This window comes from Salmo salar, chromosome 15 (assembly GCF_965601325.2).
Source record: "Salmo salar chromosome 15, fSalSal1, whole genome shotgun sequence".
NCBI lineage: Eukaryota > Metazoa > Chordata > Actinopteri > Salmoniformes > Salmonidae > Salmo > Salmo salar.
In genome coordinates, this window is record NC_138305.1 from 68,978,625 (window position 1) to 68,994,559 (window position 15,935).

Sequence of the window (15,935 nt, forward strand, 5' to 3'; positions counted from 1 at the left end):
TAATATAAGTAGAAACACAGACCTGTCAAAAAATCACCACCATCTCTGACTGTACAGCGCATTTTCTATATTTGTGCGTTAGGGTCTGGTGTGGGGCTCAGCTTTTCACTTTATCACGTATGGCATATAGTCTGAAGGTTGTGAATGGATTATTAACAACTGGGGGCGGTGTGGCTGAATAAACAGCTGACCCGCACATCACTAAACACACACACGCAAACACACACACACGCAAACACACACACACGCACACACGCACACACACACACACACACACACACACACACACACACACACACACACACACACACACACACACACACACACACACACACACACACACACACACACACACACACACACACATAGAAACCAGTTCTCCCACCCTGTATTTCCACCTGAGTTTGGTGTGAAAGGGTGTAATGGGAGCCCTTTAGCTCTTTCCTTTTCCCTACATCCATCTCTGCCCATCTCTCTCTACATTTGTGTCTCTCTCCACCTCTCTGCCCATCTCTCTCTCTCTTACTTTCTCTCTCTTGCTCTTTCTGCTTGAGTGTGCTCCCTAACAACTAGAGAAAGAGAGTGTAATGTCTGTCAACTCAGGGTTGCAGGAGGTGTGTCTGTGTTGTTTCCTTTATGTCTGCATGTGAATGTGTAACTTTTACATGCATATGTGTGTGTGTGTATTTATGAAGCCGTGTGTGTGTGTGTGTGTGTGTGTGTGTGTGTGTGTGTGTGTGTGTGTGTGTGTGTGTGTGTGTGTGTGTGTGTGTGTGTGTGTGTGTGTGTGGTGTGTGTCAATCAATGTGCGTGTGCGTATATTATTAATGTAGGTGGAGAGCCATGGCAGGGTGTGAAGGAGCCCTGTGATAATGACAGGCATTATGTAACATGCAGATTGCATAAGGCAGATGGGTATTTTAGGCCCACATATTGAGGATTTATAAGTAATTTCGCAGTGGGTGTACTGTATGTATGCCTGTCTGTGTGTACATTTGTGCAGAGAGAATGAATGTGAAAGATGTACCAAGAAAAACCAAAAGGACTAATTCGAGGCAGAGAGGAGTTGGAGCACTCAATACAAAAAGCAGAGATTGGTTTATTTTTGCTCACTTTAATCCATTGTACAGAGAAGTAATGTGTTTGAGTGCGTGTATGTGTTTTTTGGTTACTGTTTATGAGAGCCAATGGGTATACCACACGTACAGTACTGTAAGTGCACTCTGAAAGGGGATGTATGTACTGTATCTATGCATATCTGTTTTTGTTTGAATATCTGGTCTAAGGTCCTAATTCCTATAAATTTGACCTCAGCGAGCTGTGTCCAGCAGAGCTTTGCTGACATGTCACCACACACACACGCACAGGGTTGGGGAGTAACGGATTACATGTAAGGGATTACAAAGAAACGGTAACTGTAATCCATTACGTTACCAGCAAAAATATGATAATCAGGTTACAGATACTTTTGAAAAAGTAGATGATTACTTTCAGGATTACTTTTAAATTCAGAAAGGATGCTTGCGGGAAAAAATATTTGACATTCTGTTTTCTCAATGACATTCAAACCAGCATTGAAAAAAGGCGCAAATGTATTAAGTGTGAGCTGAGCCTGAGCGAGTCTGACCACAGGTCAGAGACCACTATGATGACACACCAAATGTGGTTGAAGGATTGTGGGAAAAGAGCAGGAATAGGCTTTTGTAGGCTACAGTCCAAGCTATGTCTTCCAATGGTGCGACTGTTGTCGGCATCCAGAGATTATCCAACTTGAATAAACACTTGGAGGTCAGGACGACAGCAGTGGTGTAGTCTACGGCGATACGGACATCACTTACTATTGATATCTACAAAGCGCATTGATGTGAATCACACTGCTGCTCTCTCATTTAGCTATTTGAGCCTTACAGATTGTGGTTGTTGTGGATGGCTGTTCACAAAACAAAATGTGTATTTGAAACCAGTGAACAGCCAGTGAAAAATGCACTCTTGCAACAGCTGCATAGTACGGATCCCAGCATATGGAATAAAAGTGGGGCTTTGATAGCTCAATCTAATTCATGCTTATAAAAAAAAATATCCATAGGCCTAATGAACACATGCTCAAAATCGTACACTTTTGATAGACTTAAAGGGGCAATCTGTAGTTGCTACATCCATTTTTATATATACAGTCCACAGTACCAGTCAAAAGTTTGGACACACCTACTCATTCTAGGGTTTTTCTTTACTTGTGTTATTTTCTATATTGTAGAATAATAGTGATGACATAAAAACTATGAAATAAAACATATGGATTCATGTAGTAACCAAACATGTGTTAAACAAATTATTTTATATTCTATATTTAAGATTCTTCAAAGTTGCCACACTTTGAATTGATGACAGCTTTGCATGTGCTTGGCATTCTCTCAACCAGCTTCATGAGGTAGTCACCTGGAATGGATTTCAATTAACAGGTGTGCCTTGTTAAAGGTTAATTTGTGGAATTTCTTTCCATCTTAATGCATTTGAGACAATCAGTTGTGTTGTGACAAGGTACAGTAGGGGAAGTATACAGAAGATAGCCCTGTTTGGTAAAAGACCAAGTCCATATTATGGCAAGAACAGCTCAAATAAACAAAGAGAAATGACAGCCCATCATTACTTTAAGACATGAAGGTCAGTCAATTCTGAACATTTCAAGAAGTTTGAAAGAGTCTTCATGTGCAGCCACAAAAACCATCAAGAGCTATGATTAAACTGGCTCTCATGAGGACCAGGAAAGGAAAGGTAGACCCAGAGTTACCTCTGCTGCAGAGGATAAGTTCATTAGAGTTATCAGCCTCAGAAATTGCAGCCCATATATATGCTTCACAAAGTTCAAGTAACAGACACATCTCAACATCAACTGTTCATAGAAGACGGCGTGAATCAGGCCTTCGTGGTCGAATTGCTGCAAAGAAACCAGTAGTAAAGGACACCAATAAGAATAGACTTGCTTGGGCCAAGAAACACGAGCAATGGACATTAGACCGGTGGAAATCTGTCCATTGGTCTGATGATTCCAAAATAGAGATTCTTGGTTCCAACCAATGCAGAGTAGGTGAATGGATGATTTCCGCATGTATGGTTCCCACCGTGAAGCATGGAGGAGAAGGTGTTATGGTGTGGGGTGCTTTGCTTGTGACACTGTCGGTGATTTATTTAGAATTCAAGGCACACTTAACCATCATAGCATCCACAGCATTCTGCAGCGATACACCATCCCATCTGGTTTGCGCTTGGTCGGACTTATATTTAAGTTTTTTACTTGTATTTTTATTTCACCTTAATTTAACTAGGTAGGCCAGTTGTGAACAAGTTCTCATTTACAACTGCAACCTGGCCAAGATAAAGCAAAGCAGCGCGACAAAAACAACAACACAGAGTTACACATCGGATAAGCAAACGTACAGTCAATAACACAATAGAAAAATCTATGTACAGTGTGTGCAAATGTAGTAAGATTAGGGAGGTAAGGCAATAAATAGGCCATGGTGTCAAAATAATTACATTTGAGCAAATAACACTGGGTTGATAGATGTGCAGATTATGATGTGCATGTAGAGATACTGGGGAGCAAAATAGTAAAAAAATAAAGAACAATATGGGGATGAGGTAGTTGGGTGTGCTATTTACAGATGGGCTGATGTGTAAGGGCTATTTTACCAAGAAGGAGAGTGATGGAGTGCTGCATCAGATGACCTGGCCTCCACAATCACCCTACCTCAACCCAATTGAAATGGTTTGGGATGAGTTGGACAGCAGAGTGAAGGAAAAGCAGACAAAAAGTGCTCAGCATATGTGAGAACTCCTTCTTGGAAAAGCATTCCAGGTGAAGTTCGTTGAGAGAATGCCAAGATTGTGCAAAGCTGTCATCAAGGCAAAGGGTCGCTACTTTGAAGAATCTAAAATCTAAAAGATATTTTGATTTGTATAACACTTTTTTGGTTACTACATGTTCTATTTGTGATATTTCATAGTTGTGATTTCTTTACTATTATTCTACAGTGTAGAAAATAGTAAAAATAAAGAGAAACCCTTGAATGAGTAGGTGTGTCCAAACTTTTGACTGGCACTGTATATACATATACAGTTGAAGTCGGAAGTTTACATACACCTTAGCTAAATACATTTAAACTCAGTTTTTCACAATTCCTGACATTTAATCCCAGTAAACATTCCCTGTCTTAGGTCAGTTAGGATCACCACTTTATTTTAAGAATGTGAAATGTCAGAATAATAGCAGAGAGAATGATTTATTTCAGCTTTTATTTATTTCATCATATTCCCAGTGGGTCAGAAGTACACTCAATTAGTATTTGGTAGCACTGCCTTTAAATTGTTTAACTTGGGTCAAATGTTTCGGGTAGCCTTCCACAAGCTTCCCACAATTAGTTGGGTGAATTTTGGCCCATTCCTCCTGACAGAGCTGGTGTAACTGAGTCAGGTTTGTTGGCCTCCTTGCTCGCACACGCTTTTCGATTCTGCCCACAAATGTTCTATAGGACTGAGATCAGGGCTTTGTGATGGCCACTCCAATACCTTGACTTTGTTTCCCTTAATAACCTGTTAGGGCTAGGGGGCAGCATTGACACGGCTGGATAAAAAACATACCCGATTTAATCTGGTTACCACTCCTACTCAGTAACTAGAATATGCATATACTTATTACATATGGATAGAAAACACCCTAAATTTTCTAAAACTGTTTGAATGGTGTCTGTGAGTATAACAGAACTCAAATGGCAGGTCAAAACCTGAGAGATTCCTTTACAGGAAGTGGCCTGTCTGACCATTTCTGGAACTTCTTTGCCATCTCTATCATTTACTAAGGATCTCTGCTCTAACGTGACACTTCCCACGTCGTCCATAGGCTCTCAGAGCCCGGGAAAAAAGAGAATGTCGTCATTCCAGCCCCAGGCTGAAACACATTATCGCCTTTCTCAAGTGGCCCATCAAGAGACACTAGCTTATGCGCGTGACCCCGACCGCCCCCGCCTTTGGGATTTTTTCCTCTGTTTGCCGAAAAGGAGATTCCCTGTCGGAATTTTATCGCTTTTCTACGAGAAAAATGACGTAAAAATTGATTTTAAACAGCGGTTGACATGCTTCGACGTACGGCAATGGAATACTTTGAATTTTATTGTCAGGAATTGCGCCAAGCGCGCGACACTTCTTTACTATTTCGGATAGTGTCTGGAACGCACGAACAAAACGCCGCTATTCGGATATAACGATGGATTATTTTGGACCAAACCAACATTTGTTATTGAAGTAGACGTCCTGGGTGTGCATTCTGACGAAGACAACAAAAGGTAATGACATTTTTATAATAGTAAATATGATTATGGTGAGTGCTAAACTTGCCGGGTGTCTAAATAGCGAGCCCGTGATGCCTGGGCTATGTACTTAGAATATTGCAAAATGTGCTTTCACCAAAAAGCTATTTTAAAATCGGACATATCGAGTGCATAGAGGAGGTCTGTATCTATAATTCTTAAAATAATTGTTATGCTTTTTGTGAACGTTTATCGTGAGTAATTTAGTAAAATGTTAGCGAATTCCCCGTAAGTGCGGGGGTTGCTAGTTCTGAACGTCACATGCTAATGTAAAAAGCTGGTTTTTGATATAAATATGAACTTGATTGAACAAAACATGCATGTATTGTATAACATAATGTCCTAGGGTTGTCATCTGATGAAGATCATCAAAGGTGAGTGCTGCATTTAGCTGTCTTCTGGGTTTTGGTGACATTATATGCTGGCTTGAAAAATGGGTGTCTGATTATTTCTGGCTTGGTACTCTGCTGACATAATCTAATGTTTTGCTTTCGTTGTAAAGCCTTTTTGAAATCGGACAGTGTGGTTAGATTAACGAGAGTCTTATCTTTAAATGGCTGTAAAATAGTCATATGTTTGAGAAATTGAAGTAATATGATTTTGAAGATTTTGAAAATCGCGCCACAGGATGGCAGTGGCTGTTACGTAGGTGGGACGAATTCGTCCCGCCGGTCCCATAGAGGTTAAATTATTTTGCCACAACTTTGGAAGTATGCTTGGGGTCATTGTTCATTTGGAAGACCCATTTGCTACCAAGCTTTAACTTCCTGAATGATGTCTTGAGATGTTGCTTCAATATATCCACATCATTTTCCTCCCTCATGATGCCATCTATTTTGTGAAGTGCACCTGTCCCTCCTGCAGTAAAGCACCCCCACAAGATGCTGCTGCCACCCCCGTGCTTTACGGTTGGGATTGTGTTCTTCGGCTTGCAAATCTCCCACTTTTTCCTCCAAACATAACGATGGTCATTATGGCTAAACAGTTTCATCAGACCAGAGGACATTTCTCCAAAAAGTACGATCTTTGTCCCCATGTGCAGTTGCAAACCGTAGTCTGGCTTTGATTACGGCGATTTTGGAGCAGTGGCTTCTTCCTTGCTGTTGGCCTTTCAGGTTATGTCGATAAAGGACTCGTTTTACTGTGGATATAGATACTTTCGTACATTTTTCCTCCAGCATCTTCACATGGTCCTTTGGTGTTGTTCTGGGATTGATTTGTACTTTTCGCACCAAAGTACGTTCATCTCTAGGAGACAGAACGTGTCTCCTTCCTGAGCGGTATGGCGGCTGCGTGGTCCCATGGTGTTTATACTTGCATACTATTGTTTGTACAGATGAACGTGGTACCTTCAGGCATTTGGAAATGGCTCCCAAGGATGAACCAGACTTGTGGAGGTCTACCATTTTCTTCTGAGGTCTTGGCTGATTTCTTTTGATTTTCCCATGATGTCAAGCAAAGAGGCACTGAGTTTGAAGGTAGGCCTTCACAGGTACACCTCCAATTGACTCAAATGATGTCAATTAGTGTATGACATACACAGTCAACTTAGTGTATGTCAACTTCTGGCCCACTGGAATTGTGATACTGTGAATTATAAGTGAAATAATCTGTCTGTAAACAATTGTTGGAAAAATTACTTGTGTCGTACACAAAGTAGATGTCCTAACCGACTTGCCAAAACTATAGTGGAGTGGTTGAAAAACAAGTTTTAATGACTCCAACCTAAGTGTATGTAAACTTCCGACTTCAACTGTATCCATTGATTCTTGAACTGTCACACTTCATGAGAACCTAAAATTGTTTTTCTCCAATGTTTGTAAATATTTTAAACGTAAACAAACACTGTGTAACCTCGTAACATGGTTAAAACAATAATTTTGATATCATGGATGGTCAGACCTTACATCCATAGCTCTGTCTGTTAATCTGAGAGTGGTTACATTTCTCCAGGCCCATCCCTCAGCTTTTAACCACAACAGATTGTTTTGTTATAATTTCATCTTTGGATTTTCCCTTTAAACTGCTGTATATTATCAAGATATCAAAGTGGAACCAACAAAAAATAAAAAAGTAGGCCTGTATCAAATGCAGCTTATGTCATACATTTTTCAGATGTAAATAGCACTTTTCAGTAGTGTTCAAAGCATGCCATTCCATGAGTGCAGCATTTATTTTTCAACTTGAATCAATGAGCCCAATCAGTCCTCCATGACAACAAAATCATAAACAGAGTAGGGATGGCTAATAAGTCCTTAGTTTTGGGGTTATGCTCAGGTAAAACAATTAGGCTAATCTATATTTACATCTTTCCAAGTCCTATTGTTGAAGATCAAGGGGTATATAATTTATTGGAATGACTGAAATTCTGATAGACTTTGCTTTTTAATGTGAAGATATAATTTAATCATATTATTATATGTAGTAGGAACCCATGGGTTAGAAGAAGCCTACTTAACTTCTTTGGGATAGGGGGTGGTATTTTGATGTCTGGATGAAAAGCGTGCACAAAGTAAACTGCCTGCTACTCAGGCCCAGAAGCTAGGATATGCATATGGCAGGCGAAACCCCGAGGACAAACCCTCCTCCCCCCAAAAAATGTCATCCTACCACTGATTTCAATGGCTGGCACTTGTATAATAGGGCGAAATTGTGCCGATTACAGTTCCTAGGGCTTCCACTAGATGTCAACAGTCTCTAGAAAGAGTTTCAGGCTGGTTTTTGGAAAAATGACCCAGAAATTGTAGTTTTTCTAGGTGGCTCCCATTTTGGCTGTAGTGTTTCCAAGCACGTGAATGAGAGCGCGTTCTTTGGTATTTTTCTCCGGTAAAGACAATAACGATTCTCCGTCTTAAATGTTATAATTTATTTGCGTATTAGGGTACCTATTGTTTGATTATAAACGTTGATTGACTTGTTTAGATACATTTATTGGTAACGTTTGGGATTCATTTTGTATGCATTTTGAAGGAGGGAAACCGAGTGGATTATTGACTGAAGCGCGCCAGCTAAACTGAGTTTTTATGGATATAAAGAAGGACATTATCGAACAAAAGGACCATTTGTAATGTAACTGGGACCTTTTGGAGTGCCAATAGAAAAAGATCTTCAAAGGTAAGGCATATATTATATTGCTATTTCTGACTTTCATGTCGCAACTCCCTGGTTGAAAATGATTTGTTATGTATTTGTGTACTGGGCGCTGTCCTCAGATAATCTCATGGTTTGCTTTCGCCGTAAAGTCTTTTTTTGGATTAACAACAAGTTAAGCTTTATTTTGATGTATTGCACTTGTGATTTCATGAAAGTTTAATATTTATAGTAATTTAATTTCAATTTGGTGCTCTGCAATTTCACCGGAAATTGTCGAAATGGGACGGTAGCGTCCCACTAATCCACAAGAAGTTAACCAACCCATAAAGTAAAATGTAACATCCATATATGGCCAGCTATGTAAACTTTAACATTAATTTACCTGCAATAGATGTCGTTCAATTGGTAACATGCATTTTTGTCTTCTTCTGATGCCTCTTAAGAGGAAAGTAATCTAAAAGTAACTAAATGTAAACAGATTATGTTACTGAGTTGGGTAATCAAAAAGTTACATTACTGATTACAATTTTGGACAGGTAACTAGTAACTGTAACTGATTACATTTAGAAAGTAACCTACCCAACCCTGCACATGCACACATGCACACACAATAACAATAATACACTAGTAGCCCATTTGTTGTAGAGAGTCACAGTTGCGAGTCAGAGAAAGACTCTCCAACGGCCTCTCCATGTCTCCTCTCTCAGCTGTGCCTTGCTCCATGCATGACTGTACCCCTGTAAAAATAGACCTCTTAAAGGGCCAGCAACCAGTCAGTCCCAGACAAGAGGCCAGTCAATTTAAGAAGTACACTGACATCCAATTATCTTTCATGAGTTTCAATTAGGAATTGGTGTATGTGTTTGTTTGTGCGCCTGTGCGTGCTCATGTGTGTGTGTGTGTGTGTCTATGTTTCTAAAAGAGGGAGAGTGAGTTCATTCTCATTCAGAGATGTACTCACTCTTCAGCATCCCCCACACGCTCACACACAACACACACATGGTGTTGACAATAAACCTTGGATGAAATGATTGTAACACAGTTTATATTATCCCTTTAGCTTTCGGAATGAACCCTGGTGGGTTCTTAGGCGATACTGAGCTCTTTAAGCTTCTGACCTTATCATTCAAATTAGGATCGTTATGTAAACTGTCAAAGAGAAGAAGTCAGCAGGCAGTGCCAGGTAGGTACTCAGTTTCCCAATGAGGACATGTGTTTGAGTGACAGTGAATGCGACTGACAGGCACAATGGGAGTCAGACGCCATTCCGGCTTGATCACTTCATCTCAGAGGTTTGAGACAGGAGACTACAACTTCAAATGAAAACTAAAGGCCTAACACAACAAATCTACATGTGTGAACTGATACCAGCCCACCCTGCCAAACCTAATGCACACATGCAAACACACGCACACTCGCACTTACGCACTTATGCACACACTCACACATACACACCCGGATGTACATACAGTACATATGGACATTCAGAAAAACACACAGTAACAAAGAAGTGCCCAACTTTGCCTAGTCCTTTCAAAGGCAAGGGCGAATCTGACACCAAAAACAACATTGAAATGGTTGAAAGTACAATCGATTCATATACGGGGAACAGACTAACAGATGCTGACCATGCATACTCTTACGTTATAATATGATATACAGTATCTCCTATCTCTGGAATATCACTGTGAGACAGCTATATGTCTGACACCAGAAGAACATTCAGTAAACTCTCTATTCAGACTGGAAGGGGTGGAGGATAACCGTAGACACTGATTTAAGGTAAATTTAGTGTTTTTCTCATTGTGGATTAACTTCTACTTGTAGTATTCCAATCATCTTCAACAGTCAGTCCAGGTGGGAAGGAAATTGTTAGACTACATGTTAGAGTGTAATACTTGGTAATGGAAGTTATTCTATGCAAACTGATTTTGGGGTACCAAGAAACACACTGTGTAATTGAAAAATGTTTGAGTATGTGAGCTGCAGTGGCTGGAGCACTCCCGTGGAAGCAGAAAGAGCTATAATCATGCATGTATGGGCATTGCCTCCTCCACCATAGTGCTATAACTAGATATCACGCAGTGGGCAGAGAAACAGGGAGTGCTCGGGTGTACTGTCCCCACCAAAAAAACACTCACCTCCACAAAGTGTTATAGCACACACTCATACATACGGACGCAAGTGCACACACACGCAAGCACGCAAGGATGCACGCAAGCACGCACATCTAGGTATATGCTCTTCAACTCCTTTCAAAGTGAACCCACTGGTGTGATCCATCTCAGACTACAGTAACACACAAATCAAGTTCCCATCTCTTCTTAAAAAATGCACTGTCTTAAAATGCATCGTCTAACTGCTTACATTTCTTCAAATGGTATAGCCACAATAATACTTCCTCTGTTGCAGGTATGAATGGACCCAACCCAGACAGTCTAGCTTACTCCTTTTATTCATGACATTGATAGCAGTCTATTTGTCCGATTATCTGTATTTGTCCTGCACTTTGTACTGGTCTAAAGGGACTGCTGTTGTGAGAAAGGTTTCCGATGTCTTTCTTACAAATAAAGGCAATCAATTTGATCATTGAATACAGAACCTTGCTTTCTGTCTGTCCTTTAACCCCAACTTCCAACCACCACATTTACAGTCTCCCACGCCGGCGCAGCGTTCTGCTTTGTGGAGAAGAACAACAAAACCCTGCGTCCGTGTATGGACTACCGGGGCCTGAATGACATCCTGGTTAAAAACCGTTACCTGCTCCCACTCATTGCCTCGGCTTTCGAGCCTCTCTAGAGGGCTACCATCTTCTCCAAGTTCGACCTCCGGAACACCTACCATATGGTACGGATGCGGGAAGGGGATGAGTGGAATACCGCCTTTAACATGGCTAGCGGCCACTACGAATACCTGGTGATGCCGTTTGGACTGACCAACACTCCCGCTGTGTTCCAGGCCCTGGTAAACGACGTTCTTCGGGAACATGTTTAACCGGTTCGTATTCGTCTACATTGCTGACATCCTCGGGTTTTCCCACTCAGCTCATGAACATGTCCTCCATGTCAGAAAAGTCCTCCAGGGTCTTCTGGAGAACCAGCTGCATGTCAAAGCGGAAATATGCAAATTCCATCGCTCCACCATCTCCTTCCTGGGGTACATCATAGCTGCAGGCAACATCCAGATGTATCCTAAAAAGGTGAGAGCGGTGGTGGATTGGCCACATCCCACCTCCAGTGTTCAGCTGCAACGCATCCTGGGGTTCGCCAATTTCTACCGCTGGTTCATCCGGAGCTACAGCACCCGGGCTTCCCCCCTGTCAGCACTCAAATCTCCCAAGGTCCCGTTTAAGTGGTCTACAGCTGCAGAACAGGTGTTCTTGGACCTCAAACACCAATTCACTACTGCCCCCATACTAATCCATCCAGAGCCGTCCCGGACGTCAGAGTGGGGGCTGTCCTGTCCCAGCATTCAGCCCATGACCAAAAGCTGCATCCTTGCTTATTCCTCTACCATCGTCTCGACCCCATGGAAAGGAACTACAACATCCAGTTAGCCAGAGGGGCCCCGGATAACCGGATGTTTGTCCCGGACTCTGCCCATTCCTCGGTTCTGGAATGGGCTCATTCCGCTCGACTGGCCTGCCATCCTGGCTGCCATCAGACCCTGGCCTTTGTACAACAACATTTTTGGTGTCCCACCTTGGTTCCTGACGTCTCCGCATTCGTGCACCGTGTGTGCCCAGAATAAGACTCCTCGGCAAGCTCCGGCTGGCTTCCTTCAACTACTTCCTATCCCTCACCATCCCTGGTCACACATATCCCTGGACTTCGTCACTGGTTTCCCCCCGTCTGATGGCAACAAGGTTATCCTTACGGTGGTGGACTGGTTTTCCAAAGCCTCCCACTTCATCCCTTTGCCCAAGCTACCCTCAGCCAAGGAGTCGGCCCAGCTGATGGTGCAGCACGTCTTACGGATCCATGGACTTCCGGTGGACATGGTCTCTGACGGGGGTCTCAGTTCTCGTCCCAGTTCTGGAAGGCATTCTTCACGCTCATTGGGTCGTCGGCCAGCCTGTCCTCCCGATTCCACCGCCAGTCTAATGGCCAGCCAGAGCGATCCAATCAGGACATGGAGACAATTCTTTGCTGCCTGGTCTCCGCCAATCCCACCACCTGGAGCCAGAATCTCATGTGGGTAGAATATGCCCGCAACACCCTCCCTTGCTCAGCCACTGGTCTCTCTCCTTTTGAGTGCTCCCTGGGATATCAGCCCCCGCTCTTCCCGGAGCAAGAGGAAGAGGTCAGCATACCCTCGGCCCAGATGTTCGTCTGCCGCTGTCACCATACCTGGAAGAGAGCCCGGTCAGCTCTTCTCAAGACCACCTCCAGGTATCAACAACAGGCAGACCGCCACCAGACACCGGCTCCCGTTATTGGGAGGGTATGGCTATCCAATCCTGACCTGCCCCTCCAGGTAGAGTCTTACAAACTGTGCCCCTGTTTTATCAGCTCTTTCCCCATCTCCAAGATCCTTAGCCCCTGTGATGTTCGTCTTCTGTTGCCCCGTACCCTCCATATACACGACCATTCAAAGGTTTGGGGTCACTTAGAAATGTCCTTGTTTTTGAAAGAAACTGTACTTTTTTGTCCATTAAAATAACTTAAAATTGATCAGAAATACAGTGTAGACATTGTTAATGTTGTAAATGACTATTGTAGCCGGAAACTTCAGATTTTTTATGGAATATCTACATTGCGTACAGGGGCCCATTATCAGCAACCATCACTCCTGTGTTCCAATGGCACGTTGTGTTAGCTAATCAAAGTTTATCATTTTAAAAGGCTAATTGATCATTAGAAAACCCTTGTGCAATTATGTTAGCACAGCTGAAAACTGTTGTAAAATGTAAATTATTGGAACCAAGACTTAAAAAGAACTGATATTGGTGCAAGATGGAGGGAATGTTGGAACTTAAGTGTAAAACTAACAATGACTCAATAATCCATGCTTTCCGGAAATGTTATGAAGTCCAAAAGTTATGGATGGAGTTAGAAAGTTGGCTGTCAGAAGTATTACAATGCAAATGTACTTTTATTCTGCCTGTCCGCATATTTTAATACATGGCATATGAGGGCGCAGTGAGATACCCAATGGGATGGACAATATTTTTATTATCAATCATCTTGAAAAAAACGTATACAAACAAAAAACGGAAATCAACCAATCCTCTGTTGTTAACACAATGGAAAGGTCAAATGCTTTATTATCTAAATGTTGAAAGTCCATGTGAGAGGTTATAGACCTACAGTCAGTGTTCAGATTTCAGTTAGGCCTTCTGTTCCATTTAACCCATCTGAACAGTACAGTTCCTTGACGTGCCATTTTTGAAGTCCCCGTCTTGTGACTGTCAAATTTGTATTGCGCCTCACAATCATCACACATAAGATCTTTCCCAAAAATAAGGCTACTGTTCTGGCCCTCCCTTCCCTTTATTTTCAACTCTCCATTTCACAGCATTGCTCTTACTCAATTAAACTATGACATTGTCCTTTTTGCCTAACTTTTTCTGCCCAAGTTCCCAAAAGCATTTGCCATTTGGCAATTGCTGTGTATTTGGCACACAAACAGTTAAGCCCTAAAGCCTAACGCCAGATAAAAATTATGAAAAACAAATCTCAATGTACCCTATAAGAATGATACATTTATGAATTCTAAATGCAGTGCTTTCTCTTTATTCAATCTCCCACCCACCCTAAACCCGCCAGCCACGCAGATATAACCACGGGGACTGTGGGTTATGAGTCAACCCACACATCACTATTCCTCATATCTACCCCCATATCTATCCTTCATGTTTGCCCCTCTCGATGTTTGCCCCCCCCCCTCCCCCATATGTGCCCACTCAGTGACTGTGGCCCCTGGCTATCTCTGGACTGGGTCTATTTCAGCCCACTGCTCTAATTCTGAGCCCAGATCTGCAGGCAGGCTGAATGGTGAACCTACTGGAACCTACACCTCTCTATCCCTTACACACACACACACACACACACACACACACACACACACACACACACACACACACACACACACACACACACACACACACACACACACACACACACACACACACACTGTTAGACACACTGCTATGCAAGTACAGTACACACATGCTTCTATACCATATACAGTAAACACATGCATGTTGTATTTCCTTCTCAGCCGCACTAACTTTTATTTTTTTTACCTCAGACACTTCTAAGATACTTTCAATATCACACATCCTGAAAATTGTTATAGTCAATACAGCACATTCTCAAACAAGAAACTGCTCTATGCATATATTTTATCCCTTCCATCTATATCTCTGTCTGTATGTCTCACACTCACTCCTACACCCACACACACCCAAACACACACTCTCACAGACCCACACACTCAGGGGGGAGCAAGCATCCCGGTTACCTACCTCTCTGGGTGTCTTTGCGTGGTGAATAACAGAGTGAGTGCTCATTGGATCAGTCAGCAGTAAAGCACTTAGAAACATCCAGTTTTGATACTGCTAGCCTCTCTCTCTTTTCCCCTCCCCTCTGTCTCTCACTCTCTCTTTCTGTCTCCGACTCACTGTCTTCACTCTGTTCTTTCCTTTTCACCTTGTCTCACACTGTTTGCTCTTAACTCGTCTATGTTCTTACACTCTCCGTCTCAAATCAATTCAAGCTAGCTCTCCCTCTGAGTGTGCACTCTCTCTCTTTTTTTTCTCTCTCTCTCTCTTTCTCTCTCTCTCTCTCCCTTTCTCACTCTGGCTTGCTTGATCTCTCTACCCCCTCCCTCCCTTCCCCCCCCCTCTCTCTCTCTCTCTCTCATACACACACACACAACTATATCCCTCTCTCTTTTTCCCTCTCATAAACTCTCTCTTACACTTACAATGCCCTTCTCTCCCTCTTCTCCTTTCTTTCACACAGACTCTGTTACTTTCTTTCCCTCTTACACACTCTCCTTCACACACACGTGATCTCTCCCTTCCCCCCTCTCTCTTTCTCTCTTTCTCTCTCTTGCTCGCTCTCTCTCCCCACTCTATCTCTCTGTTCCTCCTTCTCTCCCTGTCTCCTGCCTCCTCTTCTCTCTCTCTCTCTCTCTCTCTCTCGCTCCCTCTCGCCCTCCCTCCCTCTCGCCCTCCCACCCTCTCGCCCTCCCTCACTCCCTCTCTGGATGTATAATTAGCCAGAGCTCAGTGCGGGGCTGCTAACTGATAGAGTCAGGCTCATTGTGGGAGCGTTAGCTAACAATAGTGTTAGCGAGCAGTAGTGTTAGCAGCAGCATTAGTGTTGCTGGGTGGCTAGTGTTTGGCTGAGTGCCCGGCGGCTACGCTCATTAACCTCCTCAGAGCCGGATGCACCGGCCCACACCTCACGCCAATCGCTACAACACCTCTGCCTCTCCTCCTATCACAGCACATTAAAATGCTAGGATAGG

General features: G+C 42.8%; 1 protein-coding gene across 1 annotated transcript in view; it reads right to left on the reverse strand.

Moving 5' to 3' along the window:
- The window catches only part of LOC106571912 (uncharacterized), a 38,340-nt gene extending 22,777 nt beyond the window's left edge, over positions 1–15,563 (reverse strand). Inside the window, exon 1 of the mRNA XM_014145467.3 lies at positions 14,926–15,563. The gene's annotated coding sequence lies outside the window, so the exon portion shown is untranslated. The remainder of the gene's footprint in view (positions 1–14,925) is intronic.
- Positions 15,564–15,935: the final 372 nt, after the last annotated feature.